The sequence below is a fragment of the Musca autumnalis genome, unplaced genomic scaffold (genome assembly GCF_047663935.1).
Source record: "Musca autumnalis isolate F117 unplaced genomic scaffold, ASM4766393v1 scaffold_5, whole genome shotgun sequence".
Lineage (NCBI taxonomy): Eukaryota > Metazoa > Arthropoda > Insecta > Diptera > Muscidae > Musca > Musca autumnalis.
The window spans coordinates 107,887,755-107,907,878 of NW_027412088.1; the positions used below are offsets into that span (position 1 = coordinate 107,887,755).

At 36.8% G+C, this 20,124-nt stretch overlaps 1 protein-coding gene across 5 annotated transcripts in view; it reads right to left on the bottom strand.

Annotated features, from left to right (window-relative positions):
• sano (CABIT domain-containing protein serrano) overlaps positions 1-20,124 on the bottom strand; it is a 711,482-nt gene that overhangs the window by 211,242 nt on the left and 480,116 nt on the right. The window lies entirely within an intron of this gene.

A 20,124-nucleotide genomic window follows, 5' to 3' on the forward strand; every position in this document is an offset into this window, starting at 1 on the left:
TTAAATTGCAAATTAGAGCTATATTGGTCGGAATGTTTTCGGCTACGTTTTCCTCAAAGTATCTAGAATCGTTAGGTATCGTGATATGAGGATATCTGGCGGATGTACTTGGTAAGTACAAAGCTGATTTTATGGCCTTACAGGAAGTGAGATGGAATAGGGCAGTCGTAAGGATCACAAACGACGTAGCTGCCATGAAACTCAAAATGAGCTAAATGTTGGATTATGGTAAATCGGAGGCTTAAAAATCTCGTATCCGAGTTCACTCCGGTTGATGAGAGATTTGCCACAATTCGACAATTCGTATAAAAGCAAGGTTTTTTAACATCAGTCTCATCTGCGCCCATGCCCCGACCGAAGAGAAAGATGAAAGGACCAAGGATAAATTCTACGAGTACCTAGAGAGAACATATGACTGCTGCCCTGGCCATGACATTAAAATTGTTCTAGGAGATCCTAAAGCTAAAATTGGGAGGGAAAATATCTTTGGTCCGACGGCCCGCAAGTTCAGCCTTCATGAGGTAACATGCGACAACGGAATGATGCTGATCGATTTTGCTGGGACAAAAACATCACCTCGACATAAACAAGCCGACTTGAATATCGCCAGATGGGAAAACATAAACCATATTGATCATGTTGTTATAGACGGAAGACACTGTGTTACATGTCCGATCGATTCGAGGAGCAAACATCAATTCGGCCCATTTCTCTGTAGCAGCCTTCATGTTAATGGAAAAGTGCGATTTAACACAGGACAGAACCTGGATGTCGAGAAGCTGCAAACACAACATATAGGACAAGCCTACTCCTCCAGTGGCAAAGAATAATCCACTCTGGAAGAGGTCATACGAGATGCTAATGAATATGTAACGGCGGTGCTGGATTAACGTGGATACCTGCTTTGACGGCTTAATCCCATGGTGGTCTCAACGCCGGGTTGGTTGCAAGCGACCAACCAATGCCCCCTGCACCATAGTGAGGTGCCAATTGAGTTCAAGTGTTTGGCCCTGTTTTTGTTGTTCGGCATGAAAGGCGTGTTAACATTTCCAAACATTTTTATAAAAAATAAAATAATTTGCGAAATTTTTTTAATGGAGTGCTATTGGAAGCTGTCGTAAGCTTTACTGGCGATGGGAAGACAACATGCAACAAGTAAGAAGGGCGTTAGGTTCGGCTTAGCCGAACTTGTTGTACCCTCCACCACGAGTTGTATTGAAGTAAAATTAAATAATTAGTTTCCTTTCGTTTATGAAGAAGACTAAATACCACATTTCAGCAAGTTTGATAAAACAATGTGGCTAACCTCCAATACCGAAATTCGGGTCGCACCGTTCCATGTGGCCATATCCAAACATCTATCTATACCTACAAATTTCAGGCGGACAATTTTTAGACCCAAAGAAGACTTAATACCAAATTTCGGATATTTCGGTAAAACCTTCAAAATACCGAAGATCAAGAGGTACGCTACTACGGGGGATATAGGAACCCGCGGACTTATACTGAAAATTCAATTCTAGAATATTTTATAACCCCATAGAAGACTAAATAACAAATTTAAGTCTTTCGGTGGGATATTGACGTCACAGCCTTCAGAATTACGAAAATTAGGAGTAATAGAAACATCTATACCAAATTGCAAAGCTCTATCTTCAAAATTGCGAGCTGTATCTTGATTTCAACAAACGGACGGGCAGACGGACATGGTTATATCGACTTAAAATTTTATCCTGATCAAGAATATGTATACTTTATAGGGTCTCGGATGAATATTTCGATGTGTTACAAACGGAATGACAAATTTATTTATACCCTTCATATTATGGTGAGGGGTATAAAAATATAAATACATATGTGCACTTCCGAATGCCGCGCTGAGAACAGCAACAGAGTGTCTCCTCATGACTCCAGTGGACCATCTACAGGAGGAGGCAACTATTCTTCCAGTACAGCGACACAATCACATGCATTCGTTGCAGTATCTGATTGGTTGTTCCCGTGAGAGCCGTCCCAATTACCATATCACTCTTTTACTACAAGAGTGACACATCTCAAAAAATCCAGTTTGGGGAAAAACGCGCTTAAATTTGGCGATTGAAATTTGACTTACCAACTTAAAATGATTATTACACAAAAACTAAAATGACTACATGGACCATATTTGCAAATAGCTAGCCAGATATAAGTGCTAAATGTTTGTGCAAGATCAAGCAAACATTTGTGTTGAATTATGTGAAACTCGTAGTAAATGAGCTGTAACTCGTCGAGTTTTTGAGATATCAGCATGAAAATTTGACACAAGATAAAGTAGAAGTCGTAGAAAAATAGAAATTGCTTACTCAGAAAACGCATTTTTTGATTTATGTCATAGGCAAGGATCGACGGCACTGTGCAAATCACAACACATGGCTTCTTTTCAACTGTCCAATCAAATATGTCATCCGTGAAAATTCGGGTGAATCACCGATGACATATACAAGGGAGTGACACACGCTTTCATCAATTCATTGTCATGGCATCTTGTACCAGTTTTTTGTCATAGATTTTAGCACCAGTTCATTGTCATTACATTTGGCACCAGTTCTTTGTCATGGCATTTTGCACCAATGCTTTGGATCCGGATTTTCAGCAATCACGAATAAATTTTTCAGTCCAATTGTGTAATTTGTTGAACTAATAGAAATACAATCACAGATGACTTCTGTAATCAGGGGGTGAATTCTTGTTCTATGAAATTTTAAATGAAAAATATTTTCTTTAAAATTTTTTTTTCATTTGACTTTTTTTCCTTTATAAATTTTACATTTTCATAAATACAGAATTGAGCCCAAGATATTATTTTTCTTTCTTTTTTTATTTAATTCTCAAGATTTTGTATTATATTGTTTTGCGAAGGCATATTTGTTTCCTTCGATGTATGCAAGATATTTTTTTAAACTTGCGTTTCGCTTTTTTCCAACAATAGCTGAATTATGTGCCAATACCAGCGTCAGACTCATCATTTTGGAAATCTAGAAATAATTTGAATTCTGTTATGATATCTTTAAACAACTTATTCTGTAATGGTTATCATGTTTTGGCGGGTCTCGTTTATACTTAGATGTCTTTTATAAACAACGTTTTGTTCCATTTCCAAACGCACCGATGTTCTAGTTTGCTTTTCCAATTTTGGATGCAATGTTTTTTGAAGTCATCTTCAACTTGGTCTTTCAGAGCTACGGCCTTCCCTTGGGCCGTCAAATGGATTTATCTATCCGGTTGACATGGCCCAGCCATAATTTTTTTATTGGTATGTTCCAATACTGCAAGAATGTACCAATTTTCGCTATTTCGATATCATAAAAAATGTTTACCGTAGTAAAAATTAGTAGCTCTTGCAAGTTCTGGACCAAACACTATATATATGTCGATCGGCTTGGTACAGCTCGTGGTTCATACGACATGGTCTCTTTCATACTTCTCTGTAATATCCTCAAAACGAAACAGGTTTCCTAACACAATATATATTTTTTTCTTTTGTTTCATAACAATTTGCATAGTATTGTTAATTAAAATAAGTCAATTTTGCCTCTATCGATCACTTTCATCTGATTTTGACTTTAATTTTCACGTTAACAGTAACTTTTGCAAGTAAACAATTATTCGGATACATGATTATTTGATCATTTATTGTAGGGAACTTATTAATTTATTTGAACTCATGACAATATTTTGACAAAGATCGGATTTTTCACCACTTCAATTGCACTCATGAAAATTCAATGAAAAAGAACGGATCTTTCACGACTCCATTCGAACTCATGATAATTCGATGAAGAAGATCGGATCTTTCACGAGTTCAGTTGAACTCTTGCCAGGGAAATCAAGATTTCACATGGAACCACTTCCATTTAATTTTGCTGGGTGCACCTTTGGAGGCAAACTTTTTGCTGGGTTATTAACAATATTCTGACAGCGCAGGATGATAGAAGTCCAAAAAATAGAAAACACGATTCTCGCCGTTTTTCCATATCTCAGGAAAACAAAGCCACACATCTTTCGGGGTCCATTACCTTGAAATTTGATAAGATAGGGAATAAGGCGATACAGGCATCATCTCTTTTTTGGTATTCTATCACGCTGCGGTGTCATGGTTACATGGTTATTAAAACATGATTCAAAAAATTACCCTCAGTGTATTTGTTATTACAACTAAATTCTTCTCAGTTATGCTATAATTGTTACACAGTTCTTAGTTTTCATTTTCTTCAAATTGAAAATTGTCTAATCACGGATGTGCCAAAAATTTTGCACCAGAAATGGCATTAAGATATTTACCAACAAAACATCTGACAAAGCCGCTTTAGTAAAAATAAAAAAAAAAAAACATTTCAATGTTACTTTTTTCACTTCTGATATGCGACAGCAGTAACAAATGAAAATATCAGTTAAAGAAAAACTGAAAGTACAATCACCGAGATAGTCAAGCATATTACGGGTGTCTGCTGCAGCACGAGTCACTTAAACCAACAAAAACATATATAGATAAAAGTAAGCTAGCACACACCTTTGATTACAAGTTGCAACAGCAATTTGAAGTTTAAGACACACACATACACAAATGTCGGAACTTTTATTTTCTAAGAGCAAAACAAGGCAGCGACAGCCTTAGACCATTGAACCTATCTGGGCAAGTGCATCTAGGTAACAATCTTGAAGCGCATGTGTACAAGAGGAATCAAAGTACGTAACCATGTTTAGACTCAGTTCTAAATGGTTGTCTAACGAAAATGGTGTGCTTTTGGCAGTTCAGCGGCAGCAGGAGCAGCCATAGTAATCATTATTAAACATTTTATTGTCCGTTTTTGGAGTAACAAAATATTTATTTTGGGTTTATTCAAGCTTTCGTTTTTTTTTTTGCTTAACAATTTCAACAAAATATCATGTCGTAATAAATTTGCTTGTTAAATAAGTTGGGTTTTACTTTATTTGCAGTGCTATCTGCATCCCCAATAAGCTTTTGGTAAAATTTGATAATATTTTCTATTCACTTTCGTGGTATGTTCTGAGCAAAGATCTATCTATTTATGTGAATAAATTTGTTTACATTTATTATTTTTAATGGGATCATGTGCCCATATAGGATACATCTGATGTGGATATTCTGTTCAAATATTTGATAACAATTTAATGATATTGACTGGCTTTAGATATTTAAAGTAATTGATCTTCTTTAAGAAAGTTAAGTTTGTAGGAGTTTCGCAGTATTAAAAAATGTGCATTAAGGTTAAAAAATTTTTCTTTAAATTTAGAATATCAGCACAATGAGTTCCCACTTTTGTATCCACATAAAAGTCAGAAGTTTTTCTTCAATATTGGTCACTTTTCTTCAAATAATTCTGTCTGAAGATTTTACTAAAATGATCAAAATACCTAAAATAGTACGGTACCACTATGTGTGGGCTATACCGAAATGTGGGCCAATTTCGGGCGATACCGCTATATGGGGGGATATTGTAAAACATGGACATAAGTCCACAATTTTTGGTAGATAAGTTTTTTGACAACTTGGAACCCTAAACCCAAATTATAGCTAATTATACCCTCCACCATAATATGGAGGGTATAATTAAATTTGTCATTCTGTTTGTAACACATCGAAATATTCATCGGAGACCCTATAAAGTATACATATTCTTGATCAGGGTAAAATTCTAAGTCGATTTAAACTTGTCCGTCCGTCTGTTGAAATAAGATACAGATAGTAATTTTTAGGATAGAGCTTTGTAATTTGATATTGAAGTTTCTATTACTAGGATGTTATTGCAAATGGGCTATATCGGTTCATGTTTTGATTTTTTAGTATTTAGTCATCGTTGGGGGTACAAATTTTCCACCTGAAATTTGTAGGTATGGGCCCATGCCTTCATATTGCCCCCACAGAACGGTACCTCCTAATTTTCGGTATTTTGAGGGTTGTGGCTTCAATATTCCATCGAAATGGCTGAAATTTGGTATTTGGTCTCAGTTGTAGTATAAAACTTTAACCCAGAAATTTGTCCGTACAGGTCCACGCCTTCATATAGCCCCCATTGAACGGAACATCCCGATCTTCGGTATTTTGAAGGTTGTGGCCACAACAATGGATGGAATTTGGTGTTTAGTCTACGTTGAAAGTAAAAACCTTTCCGACTGAAATCCGTCGGTATAGGTCGTCGTTTCGATATAGCCCCCATAGGACGGCACCTCCCAATTTTCGTAATTCTGAAGGTTGTAACATCAATATCCCACCGAAATGACTGAAATTTGCTATTTAGTCTTCAATGGGGTTACTAAATATTTCAGAAGAGAATTATCAGTATAGGTCCACGTCTTCCTATATCCTCCATAGAAGCGTACCTCTTGATTTTCGATATTTTTTAGGTTTTAGCCACATTATCTTACCGAAATATCAGAAATTTGGTATTTAGTCTTCTTTGAGTCTATAAAGTTTACGCCAGAAATTTGTTGGTATAGATCGACGTTTTGACATAGCCCCCCATAGGACGGTACCTTCCGAATTTCGGCATTTTTACGGTAAGCCCCATTGTTTTACCGAAATTGCTGAAATTGGGTATTTAATCTTCTTCATAAACGAAAGGAAACTTATTGTTCTATGTTGCTTCAACACAACTCGTAGTGGAGGGTATAACAAGTGCGGCCCGGTCCAACTTAACACCGTTCTTACTAGTTTAGTCTGATATTTCCCAACCTATAAGTTGACGTGCCTGATAATAAAATACGCATCTTTTCAAAATTTCAGTGTCCTATTTAAATTTTTCTGGATGCTAGAGCGATTACTACGGACGGACGGCAAGCATAAATCGACTCAGAACTTTACCCTGATCAAGAATATATATGTTCGCAAATGCAAAAATACGATAAATTGGCGACTAAAGCGACATCTCCGTTTTTTGATCATCTTCGTCAAACTACTTTAAATAATTTTTATTTCTACTTTCATTTTTAGGCTTTTGTTTTGGAATACCTCTAATAAGAAGGGTGACGTAGCCCAGAAATTATCTTGGTACTTCTTTAATCTCAATTGGACACTGACTTCTCCGTGGTGTCACATGCTGCCTTTAACACCAGTTAAAGGTAGTGAGCTTACATGTGCCGCGCGTTCAACTAGAAGAACGATAAAAAATTGGGTTGGACGTTGGTTATAGAGGAGTTAACATCCCCGTAAACATTTTAATGTTCGGGTTCTTTATAGAGAAGGTGCAGGTTACGCACTTGCAGATGTACAAAGTACACGGCCGGTATTACTGCCATACAGGGAATACGATGGATGAGGAAAGCGTCACAACAACACCTAAAAGTGGCACAACGTATTATAGCTGTCATGACATAAAGCATGAGTTTACTTGCGGATTTGTAGTTAGTCAGAGGTTAAAACTTCTGTTTCCAGTTTCACCACAGCGAATGAAAGACTTGCTACAATTCGGGTAAAGCGAAATTTTTCAACATCAGTATTATTTACGCTCATGCTCCCACTTAAGACAATTGCGAGCAGATCAAAGAAATATTTTACGAGCGCCCTGCCCATGACATTAAAACTATTTCAGGAGATTTTAATGCCAAAACCAGTAAGGAAAAGACCAAAGTTGGGTGGGGCCGACTAAATGATACCCTACACCACTGTGAAACATATACATATATTAGAGTAATATATAAATCTAAACCGATTTCAATATAATTTGGCACATTTATTCCTAGACCTACCTACTTCCGTTAAAAATTCCAAATTTCATGGAAATTAGACATACATGTGTACATTGCGTGTTTTGTGTTTCAAATGCCTCAAATCAGCCGAAAATATATACGGCAGCTATATCCAAATCTTAACTGATTTCGATATAATTTGGCACATATATTTCTAGGTATAATTTCATAACACATTTCAAATTTCATCGAAATTGAACGTATATAGCCTGTTTGGTGCTTCAAGTACCTGAAATCCAAATCCATATCTGAACAGCTTTTCACCAAAGCAATGGAATCGGACAATAAATGCGACCTGTACATTGCGAACGGACGGACAGACATGCATAAAGTGATTCTATGTATATCCCTCAAAGGAACTATGTGTCTATCTCGTTTCCTTATGCATGTTACATACAAATGCACAAAGACATAATACCTCTTACCACAGTGTGGTGTAGGATAGAGATAGATAGAGTTCGCAGGGGCAAAATAAATGTTCGTTAGCAGTACCAGATTTAAGCATGGGCAGCATTCATCTATCGTGTTGGATCTACGATACGGCACATAGGGCTACTCTACAATCAGTAACAACGCGTTGCACGAGAGAGGTATTGGGAGAACCCGCTAAAAATACCAAGGCTTCGATGGAGTACACAAGTGGAAGGTCAGATCGAAAAACACGATATTCGACAATGGAAAGGTAAAGTAACATAGGGGAATGGAATCTTTTCTTAGTTCAGCGTATAGGGGCAAGTGTTCTGTAGAGGGTCAACTACGAACGAAAATACCTAATCCTAAATACGAGGGCTACTAAATAATTTTTTGCCTAATAATGAAAACGCGAATATCTCAAAGTTATATGTTTGGGTACCAACATATTTTTTATGTTAGAACATATTTGTTTATGGGTGGAGAACATTTTTGTCAAAGAGAGTAACAACAGGGCTCTCGGAGCTTCGGAATGTTGGTTTATAATAAAGAGCTGTGGGCATGGTATAATAGGAGACGCAGACGTTTTGTAATGTGTATGCGTAAAACACGTGTGTTTCGTGCTATGTTGTTGTTAACCAACATAACAAGCGAAGAGGAAAAGAAAAAAATTTTTATTAATTATGTTGGTCTTTTTTCATCAGTGTTCTAGAGTAAGTAAGTATAGGTTCACGCCATAGAACGTACCTCCCGATTTTCGGTGTTTTGAAGGTTGCGGCATCAATATTCCTCAGAAATGGCTGAAATTTGGTATTTAGTCTTCATTGGGGGTATAAAACTTCCCACCCCCCCAGAAACTTGTCGGTACAGGGCCATGCCTTTATATTGCCATCCTAGAACGGCACCTCCCGATTTTCGGTGTTTTGAAGGTTGTAAAATGACTGAAATTTGGTATTTGGTCTTCAGTTGGGGCATTAAACGTTCCATATGAAATTTGTCGGCATAGTTCCACGCCTTAGTATAGCCCTCATAGAACGGTACCTCCATATTTCCGGATGGCTACTTAGTCTTCGTTGGGGGTATAACACAATCTCCCAGAAATTTGTCAGTATATGTCCACGGGGTGCCACCGTGGTGCAATGGTATGCATACCCGCCTTGCACGCTGAAGGTCGTGGGTTCGATTCCCCGGCCAGTCAACATCAAACACTTTTCAACGGTGGCAAAATGTCCCTCAGTAATGTTGGCGACATATTCTGAGTATATCAGCATTGTACAACTTCTCTACAAGTGGTGTCTTAGACACGCCGTTCGGACTCGGCGATAAACAGTACGTCCCATATCATTGAGCTAATATGAATCGGGGTGCACTCATTGATATGAGAGAAGTCTCCCCTGTCCCGCCTGGGATGTTTGTAGAACAATTATTATTATATATTATATATATGTCCACGCCTTTATATAGCACCCATAGAACAGTACCTCCCGATTTTCGGTATTTTGAAGGTTGTGGCCACAGCAACCTACTGAAATGGCTGGTAAAAACCTTTCTGACTGAAAATTGTCGGTATAGGTCCACGTTTCTATATAGACCCCATGGAACGGTACCTCCCGATTTTCGTAATTCTGAATATAATTCTCAATATCCCACCGAAAAACTGAAAGGTGTATTTAGTCTTCCATGTGCTTATAAAATATTCCAGAAGAAAATTATCAGTATAGGTCCGCGGGTTTCTATATCCCCCATAGATGCGTACCTCTTGATTTTCGTTATTTTGTAGGTTTTACCGAAATATCGGAAATTTGGTATTTTGTCTTTCCGCCAGAAATTTGTAGGTATAGATCGACTTTGTGATATAGCTCCCATGGAACGGCACCCCCGAATTTAGGTATTTTGATGTATTTAGGTTAGTCACATTGTTTTACCGAACTTGCTAAAATTTGGTGTTTAATCTTCTTCGTAAACCAAAGGAAACTAACTGTTCCATTTCCTTTAGTACAATTCGTGGTGGAAGGTTTAACGAGTAGAGTTGTTAAAAACTAGTTCGTTTGAACCTAGTTCACTATATAGTTCAATGGACACCGGTCATTTGTATGAACGAACTGCGAATAATTTATATAATCTCTTTGTTTTAATGATATGACTCATACGCAAACGAACTATGGTACTGAACTAGCTCACTAGATTTAAAAACTCTAATAACGAGTTCGGCCGAACTTAACGCCATTCTTACGTGTCTTTTTACGTGATAATTTGTAATAATAATTACGAAATGTTACTAAATGCTGTCTTTTTACACAAAAGTTCAGTAAAAGAGAGCGAAGTGAGAGAACAATTTTGACAGTTGTTTGCTGAGAAATTGCTAAAAGTTGCTGAGAGAATTTTTCCCAGCAACATTAAGAAAGTTCGATCAGCTGTTTTTTAATCATGCTAATGGTCAGCTATCAAATGTTTATCTGAATTTTTTTTGGAAAATATTGGTACAGCTATGTTTATTGTATATTTTATTAATATATGCATTAATTATTTTTTATTTATTTTGCTTAAAATTGATGAGCTTCTTCATTGCTTTGTAGTTAGTTTTTCTTACTTACATTGGCGCCAATGTTTTTGTTTTGGTAATCAACTGTTACCTTGCTGAAGTTTACTAAATGCAGTATTTTTACTTGTTTCTCTATTTTTGTATCAAAGAGTAAAATCTCTCTTACTCTCTGAAAAGAAGTTACTGAATAATTATTACTGAAAAGGTAAAAAGACACAACTAAAATTGTTTTGTCAAAAGTATTCTAGTTCTTCAGGTCCCATTGTGTATTTTGGAATTACACGGCGTTTATATTATAGACTTTTGCAGGGTTAACCTTCTTTATGAGGATTTATTTGAAATATAAGCAATGGAATTGACATCTAAAACCCAGTCGGTTTGTTAAATCCGGTTATATATAAACATACATATGAAGAAAAAATAAATTTTTTTGGGATATTCCAAACTTATATTTTTATAATTTTTATAACATTAATTTGAAACTTCCCTTGTGAGCGTTTACGAAATGGGAAGAATATTTATAAGGTAGCCAAAACCTCTCAACTGAATGACATTGTTAACAGTTATAAAGTTTTGATTAGACATTTTTGTACCAACACATTTAAATGGTTCAAATGGCGTTGTTTTTTCTACATATTTAGTACAAGCGTCACAACCTCAGTGTTCATGTTTTTTGTTGTCTGTAAAATCTGTCTAAATGATTAATTTAGCAAGAAAGGTTACTGCCAGCGTCAGGCCAACTTCATCAGTGGAGCTATTGTTTGTTTGGCTTTGTTTTGGGTTTGGAACAGAAACATTTAATTCATCAGAAGTTATTACCATTGTAGCGGGCAACTTACCGGTACATGGGTGTAGGTCCCTCCCTGCCTACCATATACACACTTCTTGACATACACATGTAGGTATGAGTTTGGTGTCTGTGTTCAAAATTAAACGAGATATTGTACGATTAAATTAAATGACATAAGCACAAAAAGAGCAACAAACATTACCAAATGTTTTTGTTGATTCGTGTATTGTCTGTTTGGTTTTTTGTTTTGTTTTTTGGTTATTCATAGGGGAGTATTGATAAATTTGATATTTGTCGCTTTGTTGTTTAGCATCAGCCACAACGGCAGCCGGCAGCAGCTGAGTAACAAAGTGTCAAAAAAAAAAAACAAAATTGAATGAATGCAAAACGTAAGTCATTCATTCATACACTCAGTTAGTTAGTTATTTATGTGAGTTGCGTTATTTTATCAATTTAACCATTCATTCATTCAAAGGTATCACAGCATTGTCCAAGTGTTTGGCTGCTGTCTGTCTGTCTTTCTGCGTTTGCCTGTCTATTGTGATCACACCTCAAAGAGCCTTATCTGCAATGACTTAATCAAAAAACCGAAATAAAATTAAAAATCAATTTAAAAAATATTTTTGATGATTATTTTTTGTGGGTGCCACCACCATAATGCTTTGATTCAACTATTATCGCATTTATGGCAACTACCAAAATAATAAAAAATAACGAAACACATTTTTTATTATTTTACCATTTGTGGTACTAATTGTTTGGCGATATCTGAAAAAAGGTGTTCCGATGTGTAAACTATAAAGTTCAAGTGTGAATGTCAAATATTTCTAAAGGACAACTGGTGTGATGTGACATACCATCACAGTGGTAGGTAGATGCAATGGTTAGCATGCCCTATTGGCATGCTGACCTTGGATTAGCTGGGTACTCAGTCCAGGCATTCCTTACATTTGGTGGGCAATTTATTAAAATAAGACAATATTAGTCATATTAAAGGAGGGCTTGGAATCTCTCTAAAATGTGTTATTCTTTTAATAAATATTTGTTCGGTCTACAACATCAGTAAATATGTACCAAAAAGCGTACCACAACAATGACATAGAGAGGGCATAACAAGTTGCCTATAAAATTTCAATTAATGCGGAGGAAGTACTTTTCCGATTCTCCGTTGCGCATTTGATGTTATTTTTGCGTGCTGCAAATACCGTTAAAATCAATCGGCCGGATTAAAGCCACTGATAGTGAATAATACCGGTAGCAATTGTTTTGTGTTGATATGTATTTTCCAATATGCATACATACAAACGCCAACACATTAGTGGACCACAATCAAGTGGATTGTTGACCACACAGATTTGACTACTGCTAACACTGTAAACAGTAGAGTGAAATTGGACAAAAAGTGAAATTATAATTTCACTTTGTCTATTGTTATGATGGGCTTTTGTCATATTGTTGTTTTGTGTAAATGTTGTTTTTTAATATTTTTGATACAATCATTCAGCTTACTGGTGCCCATTTTGGCATTTATGTATATCGAACATAAGTTGCATCTATCACCCTTGGAATAGTAAGTTCAGATTTTTGCAGTCGCTACCATGCCCGGCATGCAAGCTGTGGTTGGAAGTTCGAGGCATCGACAAGACAATGTCGAGTTTTCTACAGCCGCTAACTTTTTTCTTTTATGTAAAACTTTTCTACACATCTGAAGTAGAATTCTTCTTCGAGGTCATATATACTTTTTATACCCTCCACCATAGGATGGGGGTATATTAAGTTTGTCACTACGTTTGTAACTACTCGAAACAATCATTGTAGACCCCACAAAATATATATATTCTTGATCAGCGTGCAATTCTACATCGATATAGCCATGTCCGTCCGTCTGTCCGTCTGTGGAAATCACTCTAGCGTCCGAACGGATTGACGTAGATTGATGAAATTTTGGAAAAATATATTATATGTACGTAGGACTTTTGGTATTGAAAGCGGGCTATGTAGGTCCACGCTTTCGTATAGCCCCCATACAAAATGACGCGTGACGCGTCGTCGTTTTAAGGAATTTTTAAGATATTTGTCCCATTTTACCACCGAATTGGTTGTAATTTGGTATTTTTTGTCTCCAGAGGCCAAAAAACATTCCTACCAAAGTTGGGTTATATAGGTCCACGTTTTGGTATAGCCCCCATATAAGGCACCATATAAAGTACGCGTCATTTTAATATATTTTGAACGTATTAGACCCATTTGACCACAGAAATGGTTGTAATTTGGTATTTTGTGTCTCCAGAGGTCAAAAAACATTCCTACCAAAGTTGGCTTATAGGTTCACGTTTTCGTATAGCCCCCACATATGGCCCCTTATAAAGTACGCGTCATTTTAATATATTTTGAATGTATCAGACCCATTTGACCAAAGAATAGGTTGTAACTTTGTATTTTGTGTTTCCAGAGGCTAAGAAACATTTCTACCATAAAATGTTTGTATAGGTCCACCTGTTGATATAGCCCCCATAATACGATATCTCCCGATTTTCGATATTTTGAAGGTTTTAGCTCATTATCACACCGACATGGATGAAATTTGGTATTTAGTCTTCTTTAGGCTTATAAAACTTTCCCCCAGAAATTTGTAGGTATAGGTCCACGCCATCATATAGCCCCCATAGAATGGTACCTTCCGAATTTCGGTTTTTTGAAGATTGTGGTCAAATTTGTGGTGGAGGGTATAAAAAGTTCGGCCCGGCTGAACTTAACGCTTTTCTTACTTGTTATATCGACGCCTCCAAATAATAGTATGCTAAGTCGACTTAGCATGTTTTCAAGTTCTTTACATTTGTATATTTAACGTCCTTTAACTTAAATTCTGTCAAATGTTGGTAATGATCGGACAATCCGAACAGAAGTTATTAACAAATATTTACTTAGCATAGTACTGAAGGTCAAAGAAATTTCTAAACTTTTAGAGCTTGTCCTGCAAAACTCGCTTTTCAGAATTAGCAAACTATTATTTGGAGGTGTCGAACGTCCTTTAACTTAAATTCTGTCTAATTTTGGTAATGATCGGACAATCCGAACAGAAGTTATTAACAAATATTTACTTAGCATAGTACTGAAGTTCAAAAAAATTTCCAAACTTTGAGAGCTTCTCCTGCAAAACTCACTTTTTAGACTTAGCATACTATTATTCGGAGGTGTCGATATATTTTTTCATCATGGGAGCTGCATTATATCCCGGGTTTACTGTTCCGTGCAAGTATACAGGGAGAAGGCTGGTCAGATTTGGAACAACGAACCTGGCTGTAAGGTATCAAAGGCAATCTGGCCCAACGTCTCCAAGCGGAAGACTACTTCTCTATTCTCTATGAGAAAACCCGACCTGAAACTAATGGTTTGAATAATCACGGGACACTGCAGAATAAGATCAATGACTCGCAAATGGGATTGAGATGACTCCACGGACTATTGAAGATTATGCGAAGATGAAGAAGAAACAGAGACGATTGAGCACTTATTATGCCGTTGTCCAATGCTCGTGACCAGGACAATTCAAACAATGGGTGAACATACAAAAACATCTCTGACAACATTCTGCCAAGCCGAGCCGACAACACTGCTTCTTCTCGCCAAGGGTCTGAAGTGTCTTCAACATGAACGAAATACTATCTAAAATAATTTTTCATTGTCTTTCAATCCATAGTACTTACTTAATTATTCTTATTTCTTTCCTCTATACCTTCTATGAAAATTATTTATTTTCTTTTCTCCAACCCACACTATAGGATGAACACAATGGACCATAAGGTCTCCGAGTGGAGTGGCTGTCCAAAACGACAGCTGCGCGTCCTTTAACCTAACCTAACCACCTACTGTTCCGTGCTCTTTTGGTGCGTGGCGGTATAGAAAAGAACAGCGGTGAGTTGTGGATGTATGGAATGTGTGCATTTACGAGACTGCTTAGGTCGTGCCACTAGGACTACTTTCATATAAGTAATGTCGCAGTTTGTTGCTCCAAAACATCTCCCAGTTTGTCTCCTACCAAGTCGTCGAGTTTGTCATTTCCGCAGTCTCCCAACAGCAACAAAAGCGACGCCTAAGATATACACCAGTGTCTCCAGTACATACCTATTTCGCATGACTCTAGTGACCAATACATGCAATTTATGGGAGTATCCAAAAGTATGGGACTGCCGCGGTAGATTTGCTTAAAATATACATACCGCCCATGAATTGCTGTGTCTTGCAGTATATACCTGATATTAAGTCTGTTCGATAACCCAAAAGTTTGTACAAACTTTTACAACATGCTGTTACCGAACTTGTTCACTAAATGAGAAATGGGAAGTAGTTGCAAGTACTTACAAGAAGTTGCAAGTACTTTTTACTTGCGAAGTTATCGAACAGACCTATTAGCTCGCCTTTGGAGGGCAAGAACCGTCTGGTTCATCATGAGTTTTGATATTCTGTTGTCCTAGGTATCCTACAAACCGTTTTATCGCTTGGCTCATGCCACATTCCTTTCATCGTCTTCGTTAAGAGGCTATCCGGCATCAGAACCTCTTGATTTGGAATTGACCAATGTCCACTTGTCAATCCCTGTGATCCTCTGTAAGCTGAGCTGACCCAGAGGTTGTACCGTTACCGCAAATGAGCGTGATGAGCTTCGTCGTACAGGGAGGTAAAAAAGCCCTGTAAAACTGTATGTCCCAAACATATTTTGCAGCAAACATATATTTGTTTGCAATCAGTCCAAAACATAAAACATGTTTGGGTCCTGCAAACAAATTAATGTTTGGGTGCAAAAAAAATTTTGTTTGGGCGCAACAAATTTATGTTTGGGTGTAAACAAACATTTGTTTAGATATATGTACTAAAAAAAACAAAACCATAAGTTACAAAAAAACAAACACATGCACCAGTGGGCGCTTACTGAGAGCAAGGGAACGTAAATTTTAATGTAAAATACATTGAAATGTATGCTTACTTGCTCTCAGTAAGCGCTCTCTGGCTATCTCTAACATATACACACATTTATAATTGGTGGTGGTTTATTGAAAGGCAAACACAAAAGCAACAACAGACACATAGGTACATAAAAATTCCAAGGAAATACATAACAGACTTTAAACAAGTAAGAACGGCGTTAAGTTCGGCCAGGCCGAACTTGTTATACCCTCCACCACAAGTTGTATTGAAGTAAAATGGAATAATTAGTTTCCTTTCGTGTATGAAGAAGACTTAATACTAAATTTCAGCAATTTCGGTAAAACAATGTGAGGCACCATTCTATGGGGGCTATTTCAAAACGTCGATCTATACCGTCAAATTTCTGACGGAAAGTTTTTAGGCTCAAAGAAGACTAAATACCAAATTTCCTATATCTCGGTAAGAGAATGTGGCTAAAACTAAAAAATACCGAAAATCAAGAAGTAAGCTTCTATGGGGATATAGGAAGACGTGGACCTATACTGATAATACTCTTCTGGAATATTTTATAACTCTTGGAAGACGAAATAACGAATTTCAGCCATTTCGGTTGGATATTGACGTCACAATCTTCAGTATTACGAAAATCCGGAGGTACCGTTCTACGGGGGGCTATATCGAAACGTGGACCTATACCGACGAATTTTAGTCAGAAATCGGGCAATATGAAAGCGTGGACCTGTACAGACATATTTCTGGCGAACAGTTTTATATCACATTGAAGACTAAATACCAAATTTCAGCCATTTTGGTGGAATATTGAAGACACAACCTTCAAAATACGAAAAATCGGGAGGTACTTTTCCATGGGGACTAAATGAAGGCGTTAACCTATACCGACAAATTTAAAGGGGAAGTTTGAGTACCCACAACGAAGTCTAAATACCAAATTTTAGCCATTTCAGTGTGATAATGAAGCTAAAACCTTCAAAAAACCGAAAATCGGTAGGTACCGTTCTAAGGGGGCTATATGAAGGTGTGGACCGATACAGACAAAATTCTGGGGGAAAGTTTTATACCCCTAAAGAAGACTACGTACCAAATTTCAGCCTTTTTGGTAGGATAATGAAGCTAAAACCTTAAAAATACCGAAAATCGGGAGGTACCGTTCTATGGGGCCTATATCAAAACGTGGACCGATATATCCCGGACAGACGGATATGGTCAAATCGACATAGAATTTTATGCTGGTCAATAATATATATACTTTATAGGGTCTCCGACGAATATTTCGATGTGTTACAAACGGAATGACAAATTTAATTATACCCTCCATATGGTGGAGGGTATAAAAAGAAAAAAACAGAATGAAATTATTTATAAAAAGTCACACTTTAAAAAAAATTGTTTAGAAACATCGTTAAACGCGTCTCCTTAGTTGTGAAATAAAACACATTTTCCTCAAAGTTGAAATCATCAGCGGGAAATAGGCATCTGGAATCAAATGATTACATAACGTAATAAATAGGTACATCCGTATTTCAAATATACATATGTATGTTTGTGTATGGAAAATGCATTGATGTAATTACCAATATTAAATGCCATTTCTTCCTTGTCCAAAACAATATTTCAATTCACCTTTTAGATTCAATTTTAACATTTCTAATTATAAAATGTATTGGGCATATAATTACTAAAAAGCACAATTTCTTTAAGAAAACACACTGAATTATTCACTCACTTTTCCGTCTTTACTCAACGATTGCATTTAGAAAACTGAAGAAAAAGGGACATTTATTTCTTTTCCCCTTCGCTTGCTACGTTGGTTAACAACAGCAAACACGAAACACACGTGTTTGGCCGCATACACCCCACTATTTATTATAAAAGAGCTTTTCGCAGCCGCGAGAGCCCTGCTGTTACTCTCTTTGACAAAAATCCTCTCTCCACCCATAAAAAATATGTTGGTACCCAAACAAATAAAATTGAGATATGTTTCAAAATGTTGCAAACCAATATTTGTTTTCACACAAACAAATTATGTTTGGATCCAAACTTATATTTGTTTGCAACCAGTCTCAAACAAATATTTGTTTTGATCCAAACATGTTTCTAACATATATTTTTCTGTGTGTAATAACTCTGAACAGCCCAGGTTTAGGGAACTTACTCTTGAAGTCAAGAGGCCAGTAGGCCAACATAAGTGGAAAAAGTGTCTAGACCACCTGAAACAATGCAACATTTGTACATGGTTAACTAAAATGGGTTTAACAATTAAATTACTCTCGAATCCGGAAAGAAGGATGATAGAATTGCTGTAATTTTCCACTTCATGACAGTGACAGATTTGACAAGGTGCGTGCCTTATTTTAATTATTTTAATCTGACAGGACGAAGAGGAGTGTGCTACTCCGTATGGGAGCATTCTCAGCCGATGAGACACCAGTACAATTTATGATATGCGGTGTTATCCCAACATTAACATAAATTTCGGAAAATACACTGGTACAACAAGAGCATTACACGCCATATCCACACATGTCAGTGGTTATCTGAATAGGCTGTGTGACCGACTATGTGTGTGGTACTTTGTGGAATTCAGAAACAAGAAGTCGAAACCCCTTTGAGTGAATCAAGCAGTTCCCCAAGGTGGGTGATATCTTCGAGACTTCCTCCAACCTCCGGACGGCATACTGATCGTAATATATTCGAATTATTGCACGATCTTGTCGCCAGGTCCTAACTTCGATGACATCTATGATAGATTAAATGTCTAGAAAGGTGAGAAAGTCCATCTAAGAGAAAGTTTTCCATCTAAGCGAATATGAAAAGATCCGTCGATAAATCTTTTTCCACACTTTCCATCACTAGAACGGCTAACTACGCCCAAAATATTGGAATAACGTTCGATAACATGTTTAAGCCGCTCGCGCAGATAATTAATATTTACGATGATATCAGAAGTAGGAGCAAGGTTCTTAAGTCGCTGGCCGGCTGCTCTTGTGGTGCTGAAAAAGAAATATGGTTGACCTCTATAAGGCAACAGGTCGGTCTGATTAGGCGATTATTTTACCGGTGTACCAGAAGAAGATATTGTCGGTGCGTATTTTTTTGGGTGTTATCGCCATGACCACTCCTGCCACAATCTTGGACAGGCTTCTCTACTCAGGCACGACAAAGATATAAATAACGTATAGATCAACGAGCCTATCGGTACCAGATAACAGAAAAATCATACACGAATAAACATATTTGAGTTCCTACAAAAACATATCGCTCATTTACTCAAAGAGTGACATAACTCAAAAAATTCGTTTCTTAAGTTAGCAATTTCTATTTCGTCTGTTTTATATTGTGTCAAATTTTCATGTCGATATCTATAAAACTCAACGAGTTACAACTTATTTTCTAGGAGCTTGACATAAATCAACAAAACAGATTTTTAAATTTATGAAGCACTAAAACACTTCAAATCATGCTTGATCTTGCACAGAAACTTAGCACTGATATCTGGTTAGCAGTTTGCAAAAAATCGTCGAAATACTTATTTTATTTTTTGTTTAATAATCTTTTTAAGTTGGGAAGTCAAAATTTAATTGACCACTTAAAACGCGTTTTTCTCGAAACGTCATTTTTTGAGATGTGTCATTCTTTGAGTAAATGAGCGATATGTACGTTGACATCTATTTGCTTAAGAGGACAACAT